At 35.1% G+C, this 12239-nt stretch overlaps 1 pseudogene; it reads right to left on the bottom strand.

The window, feature by feature from the left end:
* Positions 1 to 11342: 11342 nt before the first annotated feature.
* On the bottom strand, positions 11343 to 11820 carry LOC101598831 (annotated as a pseudogene).
* Positions 11821 to 12239: the final 419 nt, after the last annotated feature.

Genomic DNA, 12239 nt, shown 5'->3' on the forward strand with positions numbered 1-12239 from the left:
CAACCCACAAAGGCACACATGTTCTAAGTATCATGGTGTATTAGGCATTAATTTTCTCAAATCTGAATTTTTTAATGGACCTCCATTTGCCTGGTTAGCTCTTAGGTGCTGAGTGAAAGATAGATACTGACTTGCAATTAAATGATGCTTTTTTTTTTCTGTAGAGAACTTTTATTTCCTTGAACATGATTAAACTCCAAAAGACCTGCAATGCAGTAAATGAAAACAGGAAAATATAGTGGGTAATATCTGAACAAAGGTCATATTTTATTATGAGATTTCTATACTTTTCTTAGCTTTTCATAAACTGGGAGGGAAGTATCCTCTTCATTTCTGCTACACTTTAAGTTGGCATTAAAAGATAATCCAGGAATGAAAATACAGTTGACTGACCTTAAAGTTTCATTATTTGCCTTTGACTAGCCTTTTGTGGTATTCCTTCTGTTTTCCCTTCAAAATACACGCCTTCAGTATTCTAGTTTCCCTTTGATTCTTTCTCTGAAAAGCAACCATATGCTCACCCTCTCTCAGGATAAAGGATGGAGCATAAACCTTCCTATCTGTTCCTTACTCTCTGGCCTCAGACTTTTATAGTCTATTTATGTGTCTTTCTCTGATGGATGCCATATTTCAAATAAAAGTGTTGTACTCTTTTCTGTGACATTCCTTGTAACAAGATGATCCATATCTCATATATAAATTTCACTAGAGATTCCTACTTCTGCTAGTCAAAGAATGACAGTTTTCCATTTCAGCTACAGCTTTGTGTACAGCATTTTTTCTTTTCTTCTATAGCAAATCTATTTTCTGATACGTTGTCAGCTGCCTGGAAGGCAGAATATCTTTATTACAGTGTAGATGACCTCTAAGTACACAGTATAATTATATTTAATTAGAAATTTGAGCTTGTTTGAGTACTACTGAGTTCAGCTACACTAGACTGTAAGTTCTCTGAACCATACCTATTCTCTATTATATAGGTCATAAGAAGACAAGATTCCAGTTAGTTTAAAAGAGATGTCACTGATGCCAAAACTTTAGATTCTGAGATCTTTTCTGGGCCACACAGGGTTACTGTATTAAACTTAGGATATTCCAAATACTGTATTTTAATAAACATGAAGCAGATTGGCCACTTGTAAGTCTAAGTCCTCAGATGTCAAGAATTACGTAGAGCTATGTTTCGCTTCTCAAATTTCATGCTGTGACACCAGGCTTATGTCATTCTGTCATGTAAACAAACATCTAGGCTTCTCTAGTATAATCATTCAACTTTCTAGCACTAATTTATTTTAAATCTTTTCCAGGAACCCTCATATTAATAAGTAAAGCAATCCCAGTTCCCAGAGTCTCTTGAATGACACTTTTCTAGGGCTGTACCCAAGGCTTGCTTTTCAATGCATTGATTTTCAAATCCTCCTTTTCCTGTATATAAGCCTATTGTGTTTATTCAGAATTTCTTTGACACCTTTTGTTTGCTCCCAAATAATTGCTTTGTAGTTTCCTATTTCTGGAGCTTCATGTGCTATGCATTTTACTATTGTATTCTATTAGTCATACTCTAGCTATTAAATTAATCATCCATTCATCTCATATTGTCTTTTATTTATCTAAGAGTTTAGCCAGTGATAGAAATATGCTTTCATTCCATTATTATTATCACTGTGTGTATGTGTGTGTGCGTGTGTGCGCGTGCACACACACACACACAAACACATGTGGTGAAGTCCTATAGATCTTCACTCATTAATGTTTCAAGGGTTGATTTTCCCATGTTTGAACCTATATTGCTATCCCACAGTATGGCTCTAGCAGACACAAGAAAAAATGAAAAGCTGGGGACACTAAAATTTATATTATTGCACTCCAGCATTATATAACAGCCATCTGATTTTTATTCCTCCCCAGTATTCATTCCCTTTTCTGGTAATAGTTCTTTAATCTCCCTTTGGGGACTCACACCTATTTTCCATTCTTAATTACATGTGGTTTTGGTGAGATTAACTCCATCCTCAAACAAAAGGTTCACATATGACACTGGACAAGTCGATCAATATATTCTATCTTTGTGACAATAATGATAAATTCAGCATGGGGCATTTGGCCAAGTATGTTCCATTAAGACTGACTTCGGGGATTTTTTTTTTTTCTCGAGGTTTTGTATCCCTGAATTTACTTGTCCAACAGGAAGAACAATGGAGTACTTAGCAAGAAGGACATTTTGGAAGGATGTCACTGAGAATGAAGCAAACACAGCTAACAACAGAGTGGCAGAAAAGAAGAAGAAAACAAAGAGGAGGAGGAAAAAGCAAAAGTAGAAAGATTGGGATAGTATATTATTTATCAAAGTCATATATTTTATGTAAGTCCATGCATTCAGAGCTCTTAATCATCTACGGTTGTTAGAAATTTGACAAATATACATATTTTAGGACTTCCAGTCAAGCATTTTGCATGGACAACAATTCATCTTTTATGATTAATTTTTAATCTTGAATTCTTTCCCTCTATAATATACCTTATACCATTATAATTTATCATCAATATGCTATTTCTCCCTTAATTATTTTAAAGTACTTCTGACAAAGGACTTTGTATGTCATTGGCCATTAAATTATTATTTCACTGTCATGGTATCAAAACTTCCAGTATTTTTATAAAGTTATGTTCAGATTAATAGATGATCTTTATGTGGATCTCAGGGTGCATGGCTTCCTTGGTACTTCAGTCTCAGTAAATGTATATGCTATGGATGTGTAGGTAACTGTTCAACATCAATATATTAAATTTTAGTAGTAGATGTATGAAAAACTTAATGCCCTACCATTCAACATGCCTGCAGTATTTCCACTTGACTTTTCCCTTTGACTTGTATACACTGTTTAGTTAGTTTTACACTTCTAAATGTGAACATACCTTATTTCCTTCTGTATTTACCCCCAATCAGGCTTTTCATGTGCCCCATAGGTTTTTGTTGTTGTTTTGTTTCTTAAATTTCTATTGACACATTATTATTTCCTACAATCTCAATGTCACAGTTTTCTATTTCTTTCTGCTACAGATTTAGAAAATATTATTTAAACAAATTTCTGCTGTTGTCAATTGTACAGTTTCTGTAAGCTTACAGTTTGCCATCTTATTTTTCTTTAAAGTGCTTTGATTCTAACTCCTGACCTTCAAAGCTTCATATGACCTACAGTCTAAACTCTGCAGCACTTCACTCAACATACTATCACAAGTTGTTTCTGAAGCAAATTTGTCTGAGGGCTACCTTAAAAGCAACAGTGGTTACAATATAGTTTCATTATCATTTAATAATATTTTAGATTAATATTTCTTCCTCACTATATTACCAAGTTAATAGTTCAACTTACCTTTTGACTTAACATTTGATTATCGCACTACTATGCATGTTATTTGATAATTGGTAGTTACCAAGTGGTTGGGAAATTGTGAAGGTAATAATTTTGCATGCAATTATTCTTTTGTTCTGAAAATTGATCTTTTAAAATCCCTCTTCTGTTTATTTGCATGTCCACTGTGGGGTTCAGCCCAAAGGAGATATCTTAATTTGTCAATGTTGTTCCAATTTCTTAACTAGATGATTTATGATAAACACTAAGGAAAGCCATAGTCAATTTGAAGTAAACAACAAAAAAAAATCAGACAGTTTTATTTTGAGCCATATTTTGCCTCACATGCCCTTGTCATAAGAATTGTATTTTAATCCTTAGGGAGAATATGTGGTTATACTTGAACTCTATGTGAGGTTTGAGTGAAGGACAAACCTACCAGGCTTGCTTCTGGTGAAATACACTTCCTAATTTACATGACACTAAGAGGAGGGATTACTGTGTTGCTAGAATGCAATTGGTTAGCAATTACATTTACCACACTTACCGCAATGGCCATAATAAAATATTAGAGGATTCATACTTCCCAATTTCATAAATGACCACAAAGATACTCAGAAAAGTGTGGTGCTGGCATAAGAAGTGATATATAAACAGAATGCAGAAACTACAAAATATGCAGGTTTTGTTTCTTGTAATAGTGCCTCACTATGTAGCACAGAGTGGTATTGAACTCACTATGTTGCCCTATCTACCCTGAAATATGTATTCTCTTCCCTATGATTACTGACTGCTATGATTACAGAAGTATGCTATCACATCCTTCCAAGCCAATTGACTTTTGAAAAGAGTGTCAAGAAAGCTCAATAGGGAATGAATAATCTTTTCAACAAATAGTGCTGGAATAACTGATTTCTACTAAAAAAAATGTATTTGTAGCTCTACCATACACAAAAATTAACTCACATGACAAAGTAATAAAAGAAAAGAAGTTATCAGCCTTTATTCGCCACAAAACAACACCAGTAGTTACTAATGCATAATAACAGCATTAAGAATAACCAGATATCTAGTTAAGTACTTAATGACCACAATGAAATGAATACTTGAGGCACCTGGATATGGATAGGATCAAAGAAAAATTATAGAGGCTATCAGTGCCAAACACATGTTGTCACCAGTTCCCAATAATGTATTCAGCAGAAAACAATTACTTCTTCTACTATGGAGGTCATTTCCACTGAAGAACTATGAGAGAAAATGGTGTTTTGCTCACTACCAAGAGAGTACCATGGTTGCATTCTAGGACTGGAGCTATCAGCCTTTCTAGCACTACATGTCATTCTGAGTTCAGAGCCACAGTCATTCCATAGATATCCATTTTCTGTATTGTTGATACATGTCTGTATTTCATATCCCAACTCTAGCTATTCCTTGTGTACTCAAACTTCAAACATTGTATCAGCAATTGCTATAGACTAGCCCCATTCATCCCACAGCCACAAGTGCTCTGCATATATCTATACTATAGACTGTAACTCAACTGCATATCCATGAAACCATGAATCTAATCATCAATAGTAATAAGGTTCACACTCTGAATGCTAGATACACTATAACCTATGCTCCAAACCCCAGCTGCATGGGTACAATACATGGACACACATGGAGACACAGGAGCCACTATGACTATGTCCTAATCCACACCATAGGCTCCAGAAACACCTACTTTCAGTTTTTACATATTGTGACTATAGAAAGATACATCCTCCTAATTAAAACATTCTCTTTTGGGGGAAGTATCCTTAAGACTCAAGAAATAAATCTAGTGTGGAAGATTCAGGAACTAAACTAACTTCACACGTCTCAAGAAACTCTTGAAATTTGTAAAAATCACAAATCCCCTCCCCAAGGTTAGACAAGCAGTAACAGTTGTAGACAGGAAGAGAATGGCCAACCAGCTGGTGTACCTGTAAGTAATGCTGGGAATCTCAAGGATCCAGATTTGGGTGTTGTCTCCCATGTTGATCTAGACTTTTTAGTGATGTAGCTGCCTTTGACTAATGCATATTAGTATATATAACCCCTTACCTGTTCCCCATAAGTAACCCCAATAAACTCATTGGTTCACCATGTTAGACTTTGGTGCAATAGTTGCTTTGGTCTTCCATAGCTAACCTGTCTGGGATGAATTGATATTTGTTGACATCACTCCAGTAAAAGTCATACAACACTTGTGATCCATATAACACTTCTCTGCCATAGTGACCATGCCCATATCCTGGGCCCAGATATAACTATTTGAACACATAAATGTTATATTTTTCACAAGCCCCCATGATTTATTCACTATTTTCAAGGCAGAAAGAAGGGTGCCTGTTCCATAGGCACCTGTGGGATCAGTGCAGGTGAGTGCAGAGCCTTCTGTTTTATTCAAATTTATATTTTAAACCCTGCCTCCATTGCCCTTCCAGAAGTGCCATAAAGCAGATAATCATATCCTAGCCAGTGCATGTGAGTCTGCAAGTCATACCTATCATCTAAAGATTCTTATCCATGATTTCCTTTCATAGTAGGACAAGAGAAGAGCAAGATCCCAGCAATATTATTAGCCAGATGTGCAAAAGTAGATTATGCATCTAGTCTTATTTTGCAGGGGCAGGCGACAGGAGGTCTGGTATGCCCATTCTCTCTTTCTCTTTCTCTTTGTATTGTGTGTCTTAAATTAATTTTTAGAAAATTAAAAAGAATTTCAGAAAATGTAACACATTTAAAATAACAATAATTATAAAGTAACTGCCCTCCCCAAAGAAATAGAGATTTATGAAATGTCTGAAAAATAATTTTAAATATTTTATGTATGCTCAGCAAGTTATAAGAGAGCAAAGTGAGATAGCACAATGAAATAAAACAAACAATAAATACAGTAAAAGTCATACTTTAAAAAAGTGCATTAATAAAAAAGCTAAATATAATACTTGAGGCAAAGTATACACTAAATAGGATGAAAATTGTTATAGAATATTAACCACAAACTGTCAATAAGAAAATATTCATAAGCTCAAAGACAAATTATTTGAAAATCTATATTTTAAGAAAGCACAAAAATAAAACAAAGAAAATATGTATTTAAGATATCATCTATAGGACAAGGATAACTAACTTTAGCATTATAGATGTCAGAGCAAAAGAGAAGAGGTCTAAAGGAACATAAAACTTGTTTAAAAAATAATAATGAGGGCTGGAGAGATGGCTTAGCGGTTAAGTGCTTGCCTGTGAAGCCTAAGGACCCCAGTTCGAGGCTTGGTTCCCCAGGTCCCACGTTAGCCAGATGCACAATGGGGTGCACGCGTCTGGAATTCATTTGCAGAGACTGGAAGCCCTGGCGCGCCAATTCTCTGTCTCTCCCTCTATCTGTCTTTCTCTCTGTGTCTGTCGCTCTCAAATAAATAAATAAATTTTAAAAAAATATAATAATTATGAGCTGGGCGTGATGGCACACACCCTCAATCCCAGCTCTCGGGAGGCAGAGGTAGGAGGATCTCTGTGAGTTTGAAGCCACCCTGAGACTACATAGTGAATTCTAGTTCAGACTGAGCTAGTGTGAGACCCTACATCAAAACAAACAAACAAAAAATGAATAATAAATAAATAAAGGATAAAGCCTTCCAAATGTGTGGAAAGATATGCACTCCTGAGAAAAGGAAATTTAAAGATCTCTACTAAGACTCAATTCAAAGATGCAATAACCCAAGTCATAAACCAATATTTTCAAAAATGAAAGGAAAATACGTCCAGAAAATAACAGGAGAAAACAATATATAACATACAAGAACTCTGGAAGGCTACAGTAAGATCTTTCCTCAGAAATTTTGTAGGCCAAAAGAATGTAAGATTATATATTCAGAGTGCCATAGACAACATAAGATTTAAATCTAGAATACTTAATTTAGAAAACCTGTTCTTTAAAATAGTCAACAAAGGTAAAATTTGGGGAAAAGGTTGTGATGTAGATACATTTTTTTTCTTTCCTTTTTTATTTTTTTTCTCAATTTTTATTAACATTTTCCATGATTATAAAAAATATCCCATGATAACACCCTCCCCCCCGCACTTTCCCCTTTGAAATTCCATTCTCCATCATATTACCTCCCCATTACAATCATTGTACTTACATATATACAATACCAACCTATTAAGTATACCCTCCCTTCCTTTCTCTTCCCTTTATATCTCCTTTTTAACTTACTGGCCTCTGCTACTGAGTTTTTTCCTTCTCACACAGAAGCCCAATCATCTGTAGCCAGGATCCACATATGAGGGAGAACATGTGGCACTTGGCTTTCCAGGCCTGGATTACCTCACTTAATATAATCCTTTCCAGATCCATCCATTTTTCTGGAAATTTCATAATTTCATTTTTATTTACTGCTGAGTAGAACTCCACTGTATAAATGTGCCACATCTTCATTATCCACTCATCAGTTGAGGGACATCTAGGCTGGTTCCACTTCCCAGCTATCATAAATTGAACAGCAATAAACATGGTTGAGCACGTACTTCTAAGGAAATGAGATGAGTCCTTAGGATATATACCTAGGAGTGCTATAGCTGGGTCATATGGTAGATCAATCTTTAGCTGTTTTAGGAACCTCCACATTGATTTCCACAATGGCTGGACAAGATTGCATTCCCACCAACAGTGTAGAAGGGTTCCTCTTTTTCCACATCCCCGCCAACATTTATGATCATTTGTTATCATGATGGTAGCCAATCTGACAGGAGTGAAATGGAATCTCAATGTACTTTTAATCTGCATTTCCCTCATGACTAGTGACGTAGAACATTTTTTTAGATGCTTATATGCCATTCGTATTTCTCCCTTTGAGAACTGTCTATTTAGCTCCATAGCCCATTTTTTGGTTGGCTTGTTTGTTCCCTTATTAGTTAACTTTTTAAGTTCTTTGTATATCCTAGATATTAATCCTATATCAGATATATAGCTGGAAAAGATTTTTTCCCCATTCTGTAGGTTGCCTCTTTGCATTTTTCACTGTGTCCTTTGCAGTGCAAAATGTTTTTAATTTCATGAGGTCCCAGTGATTAATCTGTGGTTTTATTGCCTGAGCAATTGGGGTTGTATTCAGAAAGCCTTTGCCAAGATCAATATGTTGAAGGTTTCTCCTACTTTTACCTCTAGCATTTTTAGAGTTTCTGGTCTGATGTTAATGTCTTTAATCCATCTGGACTTAATTCTTGTGCACGGAGAGATAGAAGGATCTATTTTCATTCTTCTACAGATACATATCCAGTTTTCCCAACACCATTTGCTGAAGAGGCTGTCTTTTCTCCAATGAGTATTTTTGGCATTTTTATTGAATTTCAGGTGGCTATAGCTACCTGGACTTACATCTGGGTTCTCTATTCTGTTCCACTGATCTACATGTCTGCTTTTGTGCCAGTATCACACTGTTTTTGTTACTATGGCTCTGTAGTATAGGTTAAAAGCAGGTATGGTGATACCACCAGCCTCATTTTTGTTGCTCAGTATTATTTTAGATATTCAAGGTTTTGTGTGATTCCAAATGAAGTTTTGGATTGTTTTTTTTTCTATTTCCATGAAGAATACTTTTGGAATTTTGATGGGGATTGCATTAAATGCGTAGATTGCTTTTGGTAAGATTGCCATTTTCACAATATTGATTCTTCCAATCCAGGAACAAGAGATTCTTTTTCACTTCCTAGTGTCTTCTGCAATTTCTTGCTTGAGCGTTTTAAAGTTCTCATTGTAGAGATTCTTTATTTCCTTGGTTAGGTTTATTCCAAGTACTTTATTTTTTTGATGCAATTGTGATTGGGAGTCATTCTCTGATTTCATCCTCTGTGTGTTTGTTGTTAGCATATATGAAGGCTACTGATTTCTGTGTATTTATTTTGTATCCTGCTACGTGGCTGTAGGTTTTTATCAGCTCTAACAGTTTGCTGGTAGAGTCTTTCAGGTTCTTTATATATAGAATCATGTCATCTGCAAATGATAACTTGATCTCTTCCTTTCCAATTTGTATCCCTTTTATGTGTGTCTCTTGCCTTATTGCTATGGCTAAGACTTCCAAAACTATATTAAATAAAAGTGGGGACAGTGGACACCCTTGTCTTGTTCCTGATTTTAATTGAAAAACTTCCAGTTTTTCCCCATTTAGTAGTATGTTGGCTGTAGGCTTGTCATAAATAGCCTTTATTATATTGAGATATGTTTCTTCTATTCCCAGTTTCTGTAGAACTTTTATCATGAAGATATGTTGGATTTTGTCAAACGCTTTTTCTGCCTCTAATGAGATGATCATGTGATTTTTGTCCTTCAGTCCATTTATATGATGTATTACATTTATAGATTTGTGTATATTGAACCATACCTGCATCTCTGCGATAAAGCCTACTTGATCAGGGTGAGTGATCTTTCTGATATATTCTTGTATGCTGTTTGCCAATATTTTGTTGAGAATTTTTGCATCTATGTTCATGAGGGAGACTGGTCTGTAATGTTCTTTTCTTTTTTTAAATTTTATTTATTTATTTATTTATTTATTTATTTATTTGAGAGCGACAGACACAGAGAGAAAGACAGATAGAGGGAGAGAGAGAGAATGGGCGCACCAGGGCTTCCAGCCTCTGTAAACGAACTCCAGACACATGCGCCCCCTTGTGCATCTGGCTAACGTGGGACCTGGATAACCGAGCCTCGAACTGGGGTCCTTAGGCTTCACAGGCAAGCGCTTAACCGCTAAGCCATCTCTCCAGCCCTTCTTTTCTTTTTTTCTATCTTTGTCTGGTTTTGGTATCAGGGTGATGCTGGCTTCATAAAATGAGTTTAGTAGAGTTCCTTCTTTTTCTATTTCATGAAAAACCTTAAGAATCAATGGTGTTAGCTCTTCTTCATATATGGAGGAATTATATGTCAGTAAACCCATGATTAGTTGAAAATCTTGTACATAACAATTGCCTATAACACATTATGCATAAATAACATCATATCTTATCCACACAGTACTGTGTCAAAGATAAATTGTATATTTTCATGATGTCGTCAGTATGTAGCACTGGGAGAATATAATACCAGACACTAACCTCAGCATATGTGATAACATACCAGAATCAAGAGTGGCAAAAGAGAAGGTATAGCTCAGGAGTGGAGCATTTGATTACAAAAGTGACAAAAGAAAGAAATGATTAAATGCATTCATCAGCATGGAAAACACCTATGCTTCAAAGAAAATGTCCAGAAAAATAAAATATAAATTAAAATAGGAGAACATATTTACATATCATGTATATGTATATGACATATTCAGAATACATAATGATATATTTCAACTCAATAATAAAAATAATCCAATTAAAATGTGCATAATGTCTATATAGGTATCACTGTGTAAATGTTATAAAATAGCCTCATAGGTACTTATTAAAATGTGAACCTTTTATTCATCAGATAAATATAAATTAAAACTATAAACACTTTATTCCATTATGGTGGCCAACAATAAAATGGAGAGAAGTAACACAAGATTTCACTGAGAAGTGTTAATACATGTTCATAAATTGACTAGTATTTTTACTCAACCTTTAAAATATTATACCAATTTACTGAAACATTTTTCATTATGGAACTTGTAAAAAAATAGGTTAGGGGAATACAATGCTTATAACTAAATTTAGGGGAATATTTGATGTAAAGTGTCTCAAAATACTTTAAAAAAATCAAAAAGTTAAAAAGGCTGTTTTTTTTTTTTTTTCATTTGTAGCTACTGCCAATTTATCTATATATTATTTTCCAGTTAGCATATGGTTTTGGGCATAATTATGGCATTTTCAAACACAATTTGGTTTGATTCTCTCCCCCCCCATCTTCCACACCTCATTATTCCTTCATCTATATTCTCTCCTGCTTCCTTTTTTTTTTTTTTTAAGTCTGAGACTTTTATTGACTCATACACAATTATTTGTCTTCTGGTTTGTTGAAGCAGTAAGTCAGACAGCACTTGCCACAGTAATGTCTCTCAAAGTGGCTGGCCATAAAAACCCCAGCCCCACACACATCAGAAGGACACTCTCGACGATGGCAACTAATTTTACCTTTTTCATCCACCTTATAATATTTCAGGACAGCCAACTTAACCTTTTTTTCTTGTGCTTATTTTTCTTGGGATTGGTGTAAGACTTCTTCTTCCTTTTTTTAGCACCACCATGAAGTCTCAGTACAAGATGAAGGGTGGACTCCTTTTGAATATTGTGGTCAGACAAAGTATGCCCCATCTTCCAGTTGCTTTCCAGCAAAGATCAATCTCTGCTGATCAGGAGGAATTCCTTCCTTATCCTGGATCTTGGCCTTTACATTTTCTATAGTGTCCGAGGGTTCAACCTCGAGTGTGATGGTCTTCCCATTAAGGGTTTTCACAAAAATCTGCATCTCGGCGGCGGCCACCACAGATGGCGGATCAGAAAACTCCTGTTTTCTTTTTTATGTATCACATATGTCCTTTCACCATTCCCCCACCACCTTTCTTGTGATCTCATGACTTGCTTTCTTCAACATTTTAGCTTTCTGGGTATTATCTAAGTTTGCCCTCCTTTATGCACACACATATAAATATCACAAGCTGGGTTCTACTTATAAAAGAGAGCATGTTATCCTTAGATTTCTGAGTTTGTGTTACTTTACAGATTCGTTCCAGGTCTGTCTATTTTCCTGCAAATTTTATATTTTTATTTTTTTACTTCTGAGTAAAATTCCACTGTGTATATGTACCACATTTTTGTTATTCATTCATCTATTGATATCTAGGCTAGTTTCATTTTCTAGCTATTGTCAATAGAGTAGTAATAAAA

Source organism: Jaculus jaculus, chromosome X (genome assembly GCF_020740685.1).
Source record: "Jaculus jaculus isolate mJacJac1 chromosome X, mJacJac1.mat.Y.cur, whole genome shotgun sequence".
Classification (NCBI taxonomy): Eukaryota; Metazoa; Chordata; class Mammalia; order Rodentia; family Dipodidae; genus Jaculus; species Jaculus jaculus.